This window comes from Plectropomus leopardus, chromosome 11, assembly GCF_008729295.1.
Source record: "Plectropomus leopardus isolate mb chromosome 11, YSFRI_Pleo_2.0, whole genome shotgun sequence".
NCBI classification, from domain to species: domain Eukaryota; kingdom Metazoa; phylum Chordata; class Actinopteri; order Perciformes; family Serranidae; genus Plectropomus; species Plectropomus leopardus.
Window position 1 is genome coordinate 10,899,940 of NC_056473.1, and position 12,044 is coordinate 10,911,983.

The 12,044-nt window shown below is 39.5% G+C and overlaps 1 protein-coding gene across 3 annotated transcripts in view; it reads left to right on the forward strand.

Annotated features, from left to right (window-relative positions):
• Positions 1-1,264: 1,264 nt before the first annotated feature.
• Positions 1,265-12,044, forward strand: part of shisal1b (shisa like 1b) — a 45,046-nt gene continuing 34,266 nt past the window's right edge. For 2 of the 3 annotated variants that reach the window (XM_042496678.1, XM_042496675.1), the window contains exon 1: positions 1,265-1,536. The gene's annotated coding sequence lies outside the window, so the exon portion shown is untranslated. Of the gene's footprint in view, positions 1,537-10,064; positions 10,084-12,044 lie in introns of those variants that run through there. The other variant, XM_042496676.1, reaches the window with a different exon arrangement.

Here is a 12,044-nt window from a genome sequence, read left to right on the forward strand (position 1 = left end):
GCTGAAAGCAACAACAATTTTGCATTTTTACTTCACAAATTACTTAAATCAATGAATTTGCTGGATTTTTTTCTGGCAAAAGGCTAATCGATTAACTAATTGTTTCAGAATGCAAATAGGGCTGCAATCATAGTGTAGATTATAGAGTGGGAATGCAGGAGGAATGTGCCACTCAGAATTTATTACATGTTCATTTCTACCCTGAAGTGATTTTTTTACACAATTTAAGACATTAACACCATATATTTACACAAAAAAGGAACAAAGAGGAGCAAAAATGAATGCTCTAAGTTGTTGCCGCCACAGTTACATATGTGTCACTCCCAATATTAAAATGAAACAAACCCCCTTGGCTGCAACTAATAATTATTTTCATCAGTGATTATTCTGACATTTCCTCGATTTACTGATATATAGTCCAGATGTTCAGATTGCTGTTTTTTGGAATCAACAGTCCAAACCCAAAGATTTTACAAACAAATATGTTTTCCTTATCGGTACTATTGCATCCATAGATATGTTAATACAAATACTATTCTGCTTTTTTCCCCCATTTTATTTAGCATCCATTTGTCAAATTTTTCCAGAACAGGTAAGAATCAGATGATTATGTGACTGATGTGCTGCATGAATTTAATCTTTGTCCTATGTGTACAAGCCATGCATTTTTCTGCTCATACAGTGCCCATCAGTTAATTTGTGCGTTTGACACGATGCTGCTCCTGTTTGTTTGTTTGTTTGTTTGTTTGTACAGTGTGTATCCAAAATGAAATTGCAGCACTTCCTTGTCCTCTGGACAGGCAGTGTTGGAAGAGACAAGATAAGACTAACTATCACAAGGATGCTAATAAAGAGACAGGAATAGAGAGCTAAATTGTGTTTGCGTGAGAGAGACAGTGGGGATTTAAAAGGCATTAAAACGCAGGGTGATTTCACTCATGAGGGAAGTTGAGCAGAGAGCTAACAGGAAGTCTCTTCCCTCAAGAGGGAAGCAAGTCTTGTTACTGTAAAAGCAACTGACCTTGTGGCTTCTGTCGGGAAGGAATGCATGCAGAGGAGACAGACAGGGAGATAAACAGGAGCTCATAGTAGAGAGGATCACCCTCCAGTGCATACACACAAGCTCTCTCTCCCTCTCTCCCTCCCTCTCTCACTTTCTCACTCACTCGCCCACTTACTCAGTATCGTTTCATCTCTCTCTCTCTCCCTCCCTCTCTCTCTCTCTCTCTTTCTCCCTCGCTCTCTCTCTCTCTCACACTCTCAGTCGCTGTGCTCTGACGGATGGGGATACACTGCCAAAGCGGACTTAGGGGCGAGAAGAGAAGTGTTTCTTTTCTTCTCTGGTGTGTTTTCTTTCTCTTCCGCCTGGCTTCCCTCATGAGCTGTTAATTCCAGCCCCACTCCTGAGGATGAGGAGGATGTATTTGTGAGGAAGGCGCAACAAAGGAAGAGGAAACAAGGAGCAACAGGGTGGTGATTTCTGCGGGCGGGAGTCAGCAAAAAGACCTTTTTCTTTTTCTCCAGGCTCGAGCAAAGGTGAGTGAGGAAAGCGACCTATCATTAAAACAAGCACCGCCTGCTGTCATTGTTTTATTCCATGTTCTTTACTTTATCTCTAGCAAGACATTTCCTATTCAAAGCTTTTTATATTCATGTGCTTTCATCCCCGAGTGTCTATTAAGGTTCATATTAAATGTCCTCACAGAGCAGTTTTCTAAATTGAAAATAGTTGTCCAAATTAAAAGTCCCATAGTTACATTTCTTTTTCATACACTAAGTCCCTAGGTTGGTTGCTGAAGTTTCACTCTGGGTCAACACAACTGTGTAATTTCCCAAAGGTCCACAGTATTGTTCTCAGGTGGAGTCTCTCCTTTGGTGAGCAGCGAGTGAGCTGCAGGAAAAGGCGAGGACAGCTCGCTCTCGTCAGCCGTCACTTTACACAGGAGGCAATTAAGCGGAATTGGCAGCCAACGCTGCCGGTAACTTGGAAACAGGCGTGTGGGAGACGGCATGGTGGCACATGATAGGATTTAGGGGGAGAGAGGAGCAGAGGAGGAAGGAGATTCCCTTTGTTCATTCACACAAAAGCCTGCTCCTCTGTGAAAATTCCCGCTCTCGCCTGCGTGTCTGTGTGAAAACTGGCCCAGGGGCAGCAGTTGTGAGCTTTTATAATTTTGCATGACAGTGAACATCGCTCCAAGTGTGTGTGCTGCAAGCACATAGAAAGTGTGTTAGTGTGCTGTGCGTGCAATTGGATGGTGTGTTCATGCAGGCACATGGATAATACATCTCCTGGGTGTGAATTGGAGGGAGTGAGTCTCCAGGTGAGCCCTCATGTTTAATTACCACAAGTGGAAGAAATTGTTCACAGACAAAGGGAAATTCATAAAAACATCACAGCCTGTATTGTGATCCATATTGTGATGAGCCATTGTGTAATTTCTATAATGAATGGATGAGCAGTTGTGTATGTGGTGAATGAGCTCCCTAAGGAATCTGCCTTTGTTCAAGCTGTATATATTTACAACATGTGCTTGACAATTTCTCCTTGAAACCAATAAAGACCTATCCTGCCATTTGTCACAAAGCTTTCTTGCAGCTGTTTTTCAGCATGGTTAAGATAAGTGTGCCTGGAGACGCTGAGGTTGGCCTCTGGCTCCTGGGAACAAAGGCCTCTGACGCAAGCTGATGAACAGCGAAGTTTTTCAAAAATTCCCTGTTGGGTAAGGAGGGCAATTTGATGAAAAATATATTAAAGAAAAGGATGAGAAACGGAGAGCATGGTGCTCTCAGTGTAAACACAGGTGGACAATTATTCTGAACTGTGTGTGTTTTGACACAAAAGGAGAGATATTGCATAAGCCTAAGCCTTGCTGTCCATTCATTTCAGTGACAGTAAAGTGTTGGTCTATATTCAGCAGCATGTGTTTATAGAATGACCCTTAAAGTTGAGAATTTGCTTTGAAGATGGATCATTCAGCAGCAGATTAGTGCAGTGACCGTCCTCACTTTAGTGTTTAGTCTGGACTCTATGTTTTTGTCTCATAATCTCAGTCAGCTCCGCAGCAGTGACCGAACATGAGTGAGGTCAGGACAGCTGGTTCTGGCCATCAGTCATTAGCACAGGGCTGTTTCCTGTGTCACCTTGTCTCTCACACACCCAGTGCTGCTTCACAGGGCCAGTTACAGTGAGTCCATCAGTGGCTCGCTGACTTTCCCGACTAGGAGTCATTGACATTGAGAGGGTGTTAATGTCTGAGTGGTGCACACATCGACTCGCACGCATAGTATACACACTGGCATTTCCCTGCCAGGCATATGCACCAATACACACATGCACGCATAAAGGCAGAGACACTCACACTCACACCAGGGGAGGTGGAGCAGGGAGAGGTGTCGTGACCAGTGGCTTGGCAGAAGCCCTCAAGGTGAAACATTTTGAGTGAGGAGCATTTCAAATTCAGAACAGATGATCAAACTGGTGTCATAACTACAGAGTAGCTGGCGGCACCAGATGCAGACAATCTTTTGGCAGAGGATGAGTTTTTGGTGCCTGAGTCTTAAACATAAAAGTCAGAGGCGAGGAGCTGAAATTAATACAACTCTGGTATCGTCATCTCATGGATGGTGGTTCTTATCATGGTTCAGATGAGTCAGAAAAAAAAACAACCTCTCAGCTATACTGAGCGGAGCGGCATTTTCTGTCACTGCACACATCATAATCCAGCGGTATATCTAGATGTATCAGAGCGCAGACAGAGTAGGTTATTAAGGAGAAAGCACAAGCCGAAACTGTATTTCAGAGTCTACTGTCCCCAGTTTATCACACAAACAGAAGACAGTTTTGACTGGATGCTGTTGTCAGACACGTAACTGTATATTCCTACTTTTCTCCAATGCAATATAATAACACATAGTTTATTGCCTACCATCCTAGTACTAAGTTTAATGTGCCGTGAGGAAAAATTGAAAACTACTGGAACCTGACACATTATTACAGCTACACAACAGTTTCACAAAGCATTTCACAATCTATTATTTTTTAGCTCAGTAAACACTCTTATATGAAATTTTTCTTTTTGCTTTCCATCCCCCTGAAATCTGAAACAGATACATATATTTTGAATTTGCAAAGAAAAATAAAAGTGCATCTCTGCTATATCTCTTAATGGCCACAAGGAGCAGACAGGTTAAAATGAATTATTGAACAAACAACTAAGGCTATTTTCACACTGGATTTGCTTGAGTCAGTTTAATTGCATCGCCCATCCCTCTAACCATTCACTAAGTATGTTTGCTTAAGCATTTATTGCTGTTCTGACTTACGGCCAATTTGCTTCTCTTATCAAAGTGCAGCTTGCACACTACATTGGCACCTGTATGACCTTCATAAGTAAAATTGAGAACAATCTACAGGTGGATGGGGCCACAAGAGCAAAGCTGATGGAGCAAAACCACATATACAGACCACAAAGAACTTAAGACAATAGTATTAATTTTCCAAAACACCCTTAATGAAAGAAGTTATCATCAGGGCTGAAACAAGACATGAACAATAATATCAGCACGTCATCAGTATTGGTAGATAACAGTTTAAAAATGAAACATCACCATCAGAACAAAATGAACTTTCCTGCCAACATGACAGGCCAACAAGGAGACTTTGATTATGCCTATTGTAAGAATTGTCAGCGGGAGAGCATCATTCAAGCCTGTTACTGTGGGAGGAATTTTACATTTTTGTTTAAAATTTGTTACATAAAAACCAATATGGCATGTTTTACATGTAACTTAAATTCAGGTAGTTTTATGGTTTTGCCCAATGAATGTGTATATTTTGAAAAGCAATGTTTTTAACATCTGCATCCACAAGTGGGCCATCATGATAAAAGTAGACGTAATATGTTAATTCCATGACAGGAGAGACTTGACGTTCTCTGCAATTAAAAATGTACGTATATATATCATTACTGGCATCAGCAATTGGCCAAAATGAGTCCAAAAATATCAGCATATCGGATATTGGCAAAACATCCAATAATGTGCATCCCTAGCTGAAACAAATTATTTTCATTATCGATGAAGCTGAAGCTTGTTTTGTCTAAAGCCTAAGATATTCAGTTAACCATCATATGAAACAGAGAAAACTCATCACCTATTCGAGTAACAGCACAAACTACAAACAATCATTAAGCATTAATCTTAAGCATCTTTACTCATCTGTGTGGTATTTTAACCATGTCTGTTTCTCTGCTAACAATGTACGAATGCAATGGTAATGATGTTACCACGATAAGTATTAGAGTTCAACCGATTGTGGATAGTTAAAGGCCGATTTAATACTCAAAATCCTCATGTTTCAAGATTCAGAATAAACTGCCAGTGTGAAAGCCTCTGAGGACAGTGATATATGTCTTCTAATGTTGATTGTAGGGTTGTATGCTCTTTGGAGTTTTATCCTTTGGTTGTGTTTTTAAAAAAAAAATCAGCAAAAAGCTGCAGCATGGAGACACACCAGTTTGCACATCTAAACAAAACAAAGGCTTTTATCTGACTTTTCGAGCGCGCTGGATCCTCTCATTCCCCACTCACCCGCCCAAAAAATCATATTGAACAGTTTCCAACTGAGAGTATAACTGATTAATAACATCAACAGCAGCAATGGCAGCCAAATAATGACATTCTCCGACCCAAAATAAACAGCAGCATGTTAGTCGCTCAGTGTGCACAGAAGTGTCTTGTTTTCTGATCTGTGGTGCAGAAAACTCTGCATTCATTTGGTTAATCTGGTCTGTCATCGTGATATCTCTCTCCTCAGGGTTCACACTGAGTTCCCCTGCCCGTGGCTTGGCTCTGTATGTTTGTGTGGGTGGAAGTACAGTATGTGTGTTTTTTATATGCGTGTTTTAATTTGTGCTATTCTCTATGCACTTGTTAGAAAGAAAGAGTTAGAAAGAGTGTTTAAAGTATTCATGTGTTTACAGCTGTGTGGGTGAGAATACAAGTGTGTGTTCATGTGGGTGTGAAGGAAAGGCTGACAGAAGCAAGTTTATGATGAAACACTGACGTTGCCTTTGATGCTGGTTTCTCGTTCGTATCAGATTCCACCTAACAGATGATAATCTAGAGGCCACAAACACACACACACACACACACACACACACACACACATTGTCCCTACTCATCAGCTGTAAACACTCGCCCTCCCTCCATGTGGTTTCATGTATTTCAATGCTGTAACCATTAGACGCCGGAGGCAGAAAGCCAGCTAGCACTTTGTGCCATTATACTGTCAATACTCATATCAGTAGCCTGCTCCGCATGCATCTTTGCATCCTGACCCCTTTGGGTGTACTGTAACACTTCAGTAACAGCCACACAAGTCAAAACTCTCAGCTTTTTTGCAGCTGATAAAACAGCCCATTTAATGTTTTCACACAATCTAAATGTCAATATGTCGGAGTGCATTTATTTCCCTCTCAATGTGTGTATGTACATTGCTTTGAGCTTTGTTGCTGTAGTGGTGAGGATTTTTTTTTTTTTTTTTGCGTCAGAAAGGCATTTCCTCCTTTTGTGCAGCTACTGAAATGAGAGGCTGAAGGAATAATCAAATAACGAACAAGCTGTTGAAATTCATACACAGGTTTACCCATTGGCTGTTTTGAATATTAATGCACTGTTTGCTCTGTGTGTGTGTGCGTTTCTGTGTGTGTTTGTGCGTGTGTCTGGTCAACACAGAAGGGTAGAAAAATTACATCGATTCAGACTCCTTTGAGGCTTTTGTAGTATTGGCCTAGGTGAAAACTGTTCAATCACACATGAATGATCATTTATGAGAGGAAAATGTTAATACTTTGGGGAATCAGATGTTGAGCCCATTATGCAAATTTGTATCTATGCTTATTTGTTTGTTTCCATGCATAAAAGATAAAGTCCATTTGTATATTGTACTCTTTTTAATGTAATCAGTTCTGAAAAAATCTTATTTGAGGGAAGAAGGTCAGGGGTCTGTTCCAAAAGGTGATTATGAAAAAGAGAAAACGCTCAGAGAATGACCATAATATTGACATATCGACATTTAAATCTTTATGCATGACCCCACTCCGTGTCAATTCTCATTATTTGGTGTTTCTATTCCACACAGCCTCCACTTCAACTGTGAATTGTAATGAGGGGACACAATGTCCTTTTTTTGTTGCATTTAAGTAAAAAAAAATATTTTTGTCTCAGAAGTAAATTTAACAATTATCCACATTTAATCTAAGTTATCTATGGTTCAAGGGAAAAATTACAGGACTGTAACAAGAAATGTCGGCCACCACTCTAACTGCTAAGTTATGAACTCTGCTTTTTCTGATGCCACATAAAGAATCTCACAGAATTAACCACTGGTGGAAGAAATACACAAATCATTTACTCACAGTAATATGACAATGTTAAAATACAGACAAAGTTTTGTATGAGTAAAAGCACGGATGTACCATTAGAAGGATTACCAAAAGTGTCAAAACTAAGCATTGCACAGAATGATTCCCTCCAAGTGTCAAATATTAAATATATGTTATATTTTTGGATTAATATTAATACTAATAACATGTAAGCATGGTTGAAGTATAGTCAGTTTTAATGACTGGTGTTATCCATTGTAATGCACCTTGTTTCATTACCTCATATGTTTTCTATGTAAAATCTTACAGCTGTCAGATGAATTAAAAAAAGTAAAAAGTGTAATATTTACTTCAGAATTATAGTAGAGTATAACCTCAAATGTGCCATTATGGCAAATAAGCATTAACTTCCAGTGACTAAAGAAAATGGACTACACAATTTTATTTTGACTACACAAACGCATTACTTTGTAAAGGCACTGAATTAATCTGTTGTCCATCTCCTCATTTAGAGAGTTTTACAAGAATGACAAAATATGATTTTATCACGGATCACATGAAAAACACAAAAACATTAACAGTAAGATGATCAGGGTGCATTTCTATTATGGGATGAAGTATATTTTAGAGCCATTTTTAGACTCAAATGCATATCTTGAATTGATTAATTAATTCTGAATTGTAATTATTTTGGCCAGAATAATCACGACATGAAATTTTCATATCCCTTCCTACTGGTGCTTTAACCCACAAATAAAATATGCATACAGTACAGTACCTTATGTTCTGTATGTGTAAAGGACATAAAAATCTATGAATATCAAGTAAATCTAGTGCTTTTACTAACACCACATTACAGATGGTACAAAATAAAGCAGGACAACATCAGAACAATCTCTAAATGAGCTTCATCCCTCCGCAACGGAGTAACCTAGCTGGAATTTTCTGTTCTCAACAACTTCCATATAAAGCCACATATATGTCAGTCTGACCTAAATTACTGAGGTGTTGCAGGAAGAGAGCAGATGCGAGTGACAGCAAAGATGCATGGGGAGTGGACGAAGGGTTAAACGTCAGTGTCAGACGCTGACTGTCGATTACAGTGCCGGAGCTGCAGCAGAGCCCTTGTCACTTGAGCTGAGCCGTGCAACATGGAGAAAAAGCTTTTATCACCAGATAAAAGGAGCATGTCAAGGTAGCAGCTTAAATGCATCTACAGTGTCAACAAGAAATGGCAAGAGGACTGAAGAAGCATCTGGATGGGCATTTAGAATGTTTGCTTTTACCTTTAAATGACCTGATTTCAGTGATTAAAAACATCTCTTTGTGTCAAACTCAGACAGACTTGGGTGTATGGCAGTTTTTCCTCGATCGATAAACAATGGGAAAAGGAAGTTCATTCTTGATCTTCTGGAACAGTATGTCAAAATAACCTAAAATAAAAACAACCCAATAACCCAATAATTAATAATAATATTTTTAGCTCAGTTTTTGGTCTTCTCCTGAGGAAAATATCTACCTCTGTAGCTGCTAATGGCTCCACTGTGTTCACCAGCTAGTTGCTAACTTAATCGTGTGCTGTTTGATGCTGAGCAGGTGTTTTACAATTGGTTTTTAGTAATTGTTGTTTTTTATTGAAAAAAGCTGCCCACGTGAGATTATGGCTGGCTGTTGTTTAAACAGAGTATTTAATTTAACTACTTTATTTCTACTTCATTCAATGCACATCATGTGAAAGGAAGCATTCAATTGTGTAAAATGCCTCCAGGCAAGTACAGCCATACTTCTGAACATTTTGGTGAAAAAGCCGAATTGCCACAAGCACCAAATGCTGGTAAAAAATGCAAGTAGCTGGCAGATTTGCTTCACTCACCAGCCAAAAAAACAACGGCAATCTATTCAGTGGCTGGTCAAATTTGAGCATTCAGTACATCATGCTCAGCTCGACCATACCACAGACTTTATGGGCTGTAGCTGATGCTACCAATCACACTTTGCATTAAATTTGGAACCTTCACAGTTATTGGCAACAAGGAAAACCATACAAAGTCATTTTTTTCTATACCAGGGCCCAAAAAGGATCTTAACTACTACTGCTATACTATACTACTAATATAACTATTTAACAGTAGGTTATTCCATGGATATCTTTAAGGTATCGAATCCAGTATTCAGCCCTATGGGTGAAAGTGAATTGAAACAGCTAAAAAATTAGCATAAACAAGGCCCTCTGGATGTGCGCCAGGCTTTGACACCAGTTTTCGCAGTGGCCAAACATTGTAACTACACCGTCACATGATGCCCTGTGGTCCAAAAAGAGTTTTTCCATAGACTTGCATGGTAAGAGACATTTATTGGGAAACACTGCTGTATCAACTCTGTATCCAGTTCTCTTTTTACATCCATTCCTAAAACGTACTAAAAGCTGCATAAAGTGCAGGTTTCACAGCAACCTTTTATAGGACATAGCATCTGACTGCATTATTTCTTGTATCAAAAGCTGAAACAACACACCCTCCTGTGAAAGGGTCACACAGACTGCACTGTACAGATTGGGCTTCTGAGATAGTAGTAATTATGTACAAATCTCTGGGGTTCGTTGTCCTCCCTCAAAACAAAGCATTATTTCTCTTTTCTCCTTTCAGTGTTGGTGGACCTCATCGTTAAAACAGAAGAATCAGTAACGCTGTCGCTGGTACGAGGCAGGAAAAGCATTATAAAGCTGTGTGTGTCTGTGGGAGGTTGGGCCTTTTTTCTCTTAAGTAAGCTCCCACTGAGCCTGCTGCTTCACGTACTATCATAACACAGAAAATCCTCATTAAATGGGGGTAAACCCAATTGTTATGTATATTTGTGTGTGAAGATGTCTCTATATTGTAGAACTTAACATACAGTATATGTGCTCACCATGCTGAGAGAGAAAATGTGTTATTTAAAGACTCACTATAATCCATGAGTCATTATGGGCTCAAATGACTGTAATTTTTTGATTCACCATGTAATGTAATGGCTCACATTAATCCCCCTCTCCAATAATGACTAATAATTTAAGTAGATGCGATAATCACGTCCACATATTATCAGTGAATAACAGCAGGTAACTCCGCTATTGTTCATTTTGATTGTAAAAAAAAAAAAAAGTAATTCCACTGTCACAAAAAACTCAATTGAACCTTTTTAGTGGAGACTTCAGAGCATTTACACACATTTATAATATTAGAGCTTAGGGTTGAACTCATTGGCGTTTGGGGAGAATTTCAGGACATAATAGCAAGTTATTATTCACAGGAGATATGCCCAACTTATGCAAACCAGAGTTGAGTTCACTCACTGGGTCAGAACCAGGACAGCCTCATTAATGAGGTGCAATCCCACTACAACGGCCAGTCAACCAACACTTCCAGTAATGATTGCTGGAACGACCCACAAACAGTTCCTTGCATTGTAAGGTTTTTCAAACAGGCCATATACACAGGCTGCCAAAACACCATTAGCGTTTGGATGTGGAGCAGTGTGGAGTATTATCCATTCTCTTCTGAGGTATTCTGGGTAGTACAGTGTGACTGCTGCCCTCGGTGACCCCAAGGACCTCAGGGTGTTTGAGAGCTCTCCAGGTCTTTCCAGTGTTTCTGTCACGGCTATTTTTAGGCTTTATAGGTTGCATGGGATTTTTTCTGGGGTGTTAAACCTCTTAAGACAGACTATTGTTCAGAAGGGTTATCTTAGGGTAAACTCACACCCTACTCTTTGCTCACTGAGGCACTTTTGGATCTGACACACTGAAAAGTTTGTTGACATTTTCAGTTGCCATTATTTAACATGGACAACATGACCCCTCTTCTAACATACAGAGCAAGTGTACCCCAGTGGATGGAGCGTGAAAAAGTGCAAAGATATACTAAAAGCAACAACAGCAATGAGGGAGCCTATTGAGCCCTTAGCAAGTATAAGCAACAGCATGCTGTTGCTCTGAAAACTGGTTCAAGGTGTGCAAAGCTTCACCAAAAAAGAGCCAGGGTGAGCAGCTTTTCAAAGAAGCAAGACACTGCTTTGCCTGTCCGCTGAGTAACGGAGCAAGTTAGGACATCTTCATTGGGAAACACTGGAACATGCTTGCTCACTAGCTTGTTTGCATAGCACCCACTTAAAAAGAGCTCTAATACTCAGAGTCTATTACATTGGAACAGGGTCTTCCAATGTAATAGGTTACTTACGAATGCATAGGGAAATTGGAGTGAGTGAATCGTCCTCATATAGAAATAAGATTGCATAAATGTAAATGGAGAATGTGATGTTTTATTTCTTTTTTATTAATCATGCAGCCCTAGTATATCATTGCATAGTCTTAAGGTAAATGTCAGTTTCTTCCAACAGTTAATTGCAGTCCATTTGTCCTTTGTTGGAGGGTTTGCATGCAGCCATCATTTAATGCCATCATTTGTATTTTAAAAAACATATTCCTCCTGTGCCATAAGTTTATCTACGATTTTGCCAGGTAAACTGTAGCAAAAGTGCAATTGATTTCTAATCCAAGAAAGATCTTTATTGGTTTAGTCATTTCTTTTCAAGACTGGGTTCTAAACTCATTTCTTTTCTTTTACGGGTACCAACCAAATTACATCGGTACTACCGAGTGTCATTTAATTTTAATCTATT